The following is a 3,412-nucleotide window of genomic DNA, read 5'->3' on the forward strand; positions in this document are numbered from 1 at the left end:
AAGAATGAAATCCATATTTCCTAAACTTGACAAACATGGACATCTTCTAAAAGGTACAATAATATTTTGATATACCAGTAACGTTTCTCAAGTTGCTAGTGTGGAAGGAAAATCCTGAATCGGTAGTTATTCACCATCAGTCTGTGGCGGATGTCACACAGTCGCAAGGGAAAGAAGGTAACACCAGTGAGTGAGGGTGGCCTGGTGGACCAGATGGGAAATTTAGTGTTTTAGGGACTACCTATTAATCTCCTTCAGTCCTTTCATAAGAGAGGAATATGAGCCCAACAGTACCATTTTTTTTTTTCAGAACACTAGAAGTTCAGATTTTTAATAAAATTTCTAGAATTTATAAATTTTATAACTAATTTGAAAACTTTATCACATTGACAGGTGAAAGAGAATTCTACTGAGGTTCAGCCTGGCTACTGAGAGATTGCTTTAGGACATCTTCAACATTACTGGGATTCTGAATAAAAAATGCCACTTTGGACATTGAAACCATGTAACATTACTCAGTCACAGAGGTCTGTATTATCTCATTGGCTTAAATCAAGAAGGTTTTGATTCTTGTTACATTATGGCTCAGTAAGGGTGGATGGGAGTTTCTGCTCCATGCAGTCATGCAGGAATCCAGGCCTTTTCCATAATGTGGCTACTTCATTTCTTGGGCTTCATCCTCTGTAATCAACTGATGGAAGAAAAAGGAGAAAGAATACGTACTGGATTCAACTTTAGCATCTTAAAGGTGATAAAATTTGATGTCAAACCATTAATAATTTCTATTTTGTCGATTACTGAGCTTAAATATTAAAAAATAACTATTGGACATTTGCAGTTCATCTTTTATCAATTGCTTACTCAGTGTACTTTTTAATTTGTATACAATTTTTAATTTTAATGTGAAATTTATCTTTTTTTTAAAAAACATGTAAAATCTACCAGATTGATTGCCTTCAAATTCTCACAAACAACCACATGAATCGGACTCTTTTTACAGATGATGAAAGAGAAACTCAGATCTGTCATGCCAAGATGATGCCACTGAATGGGAAAGAGTGGGGACTTGAAACTAGGACCATAAATCCCATGATATTTTCTGTGTCTCCTTTTCCTTTCTCCCTCTGCAAGATCCATCACAGAAACTAGGTCAGCCTGTAGGAAAGAGAGAGGAAAAGATGTAAAACAAATGCTCCTTCTGCCCCTGAAGTGTGGGAGCTGGGAGAGTGTGTGAAAAGCCAGCATGGTGTATTGGGACTGCCTTTGATCAGGGATCGCATGACTTTCATTCTTTGTTCTCGCTCTGGGACTGGCACTTTACACTTATAACCCCTCTGGCCTCAGTTTCCTCATAATCAATACAGAGGTGATGGCAGCTTCCCAGCCTAGAATGCTACCAAATGGGGGACGTCAATGTAAAAATGCCGATAGTGCCAAATATGGTGTTATGTTAACAGTTATGAGGACTAGGAGTTGAGGGACAAAAGGTCTACTATTACTGTTTCAGTAAATAATTGACATGAAGTTTTGATTATTTACACGAAAACATTTTGTAAACTATATAGAGTTTAAAGCAAGTTAATAAATTACATTTGAATGATTACTTGGACTAGAGTTTAAAACAAGTTAATAAATTATGTTTGAATGATTACTTGGACTGAGTGATCATTCTAAGTGTTCAGTCTATTGTTTCAAGTGAATCTGCAAAGTATAGGGACACTTTAAAAACAACAGATTCGTCTTTATAGGCAAAATACCTCCAAATAATTGAAGAGTATGTGATTTCTCAGCTCTACAAGATCATCATCAAAATAGTCTCACTCCAACAAAACAAAACTCCCTCAGTTCCTAAGGCAGTGGCCCTCAGTGAGGGGGCAGCTTTCCTCCCAGGAGAATCGCGGATGGTCTGGAGTCGTTTTGGTTGTCATAACTGGGAAGGGAGTGCTTCTTACATCTAGTGGGTATTGGGCAGGGATAACTGTAAACATTTTATGATGCACAGAACAACCACCCACGAGAAAGAATTATGCCGCCCAAAATGTCAATAGTGTTGAGATTGAAAAACTCTACTACATGCCAAATGGCAAGACCCAGAACCTGTGTATTTTGAAAGCTGATATATCTGAATTTCCTTTTTTTTTTTTAACTTTACTACTTTTATTTTTGCTCTGAGTCATACATTTTTTTGTTTTGTACTTTAAGTTCTAAGATACGTATGCAGAACGTGCAGGTTTGTTACATAGGTATCCATTTGCCATGATGGTTTGCTGCACCTATCAACCTGTCATCTAGGTTTTAAGCCCTGCATGCATTAGGTATTTGTCCTAATGCTCTCCCTCCTCTTGCTCCCCACCCCTACAGGCCCCGGTGTGTGATGTTTCCCTCCCTGTATCCATGTGTTTTCATCGTTCAACTCCCACTTATGAGTGAGAACATGCAAACATATTCCCTTAACACCAGGAGATACCCCTTCTAAAGGGGAAAATGGGGCTGCTGTCACCTGGAGCTTCTGTTATCCAGTGATCCGCCTACCCTATTCCCCAGTGGTTAAGATTATTGAGACTCTGATTATTTCAAAGAACAAGAGAAATTCAATTACTATCAAGTCATTTCATGGAGCTCTATAAAATAGCCCACTGAAAATGACCAAAGTGAAATGCACAAATCTGAATGCTGCTGATTCAGTTTCAGAAAGGGCAATGATGCGTCTGTGTTTCCAAACCACAGTCTCTCTTTGGGAAACCTATTTGGTCTTTAAGGCTCAGGAATCCCCGAATTGATACCCATTTCCATCAAGACATTATTGATTATCTCACAAGAAGAGTAAACACTCATGCCTGTATCAGATAATTGTTGGGAATAGGCCCTCAAAATCTGGCCATAAACTAGCCCCAAAACTGGCCATAAACAAAATCTCTGCAGTACTGTGACATGCTCATGATGGTGATAATGCCCACACTGGAAGGCTATGGGTTTACCAAATGAGGGCAAGGAACACCTGGCCCACCCATGACAGAAAACCGCTTAAAGGCGTTCTTAAACCACAAACAATAGCATGAGCGATCTGTGCCTTAAGGACATGCTCCTGCTGCAGTTAACTAGCCCAACCCATCCCTTTATTTTTGTCCATCCCATAAGGGATACTGTTAGTTAATCTAGTATCTATAGAAACAATGCTAATGACTGGCTTGCTGTTAATAAACATGTGGGTAAATCTCTGTTCGAGGCTCTCAGCTCTGAAGGCTGTGAGACCCTTGATTTTCCCCTTCACACCTCTATATTTCTGTGTGTCTTTAATTCCTCTAGTGCCACTGGGTTAAGGTCTCCCTGACCGAACTGGTCTCAGCGGATAATAAAACCTGACCAAAAGAAAATACCCTAGAAGTTGTTTTCTGTCTTTTACAAAGATTTA

General features: G+C 39.1%; 1 long non-coding RNA gene across 1 annotated transcript; it reads right to left on the reverse strand.

Moving 5' to 3' along the window:
• Window positions 1-506: 506 nt before the first annotated feature.
• Window positions 507-2,316, reverse strand: LOC139356605 (uncharacterized). Its single transcript, XR_011608683.1, has 2 exons — window positions 1,758-2,316; window positions 507-691 (listed from the first exon to the last, which is right to left on the reverse strand). It is a non-coding gene; the product is annotated as an uncharacterized lncRNA (long non-coding RNA).
• Window positions 2,317-3,412: the final 1,096 nt, after the last annotated feature.

The sequence above is a fragment of the Macaca nemestrina genome, chromosome 10 (genome assembly GCF_043159975.1).
Source record: "Macaca nemestrina isolate mMacNem1 chromosome 10, mMacNem.hap1, whole genome shotgun sequence".
Classification (NCBI taxonomy): Eukaryota; Metazoa; Chordata; class Mammalia; order Primates; family Cercopithecidae; genus Macaca; species Macaca nemestrina.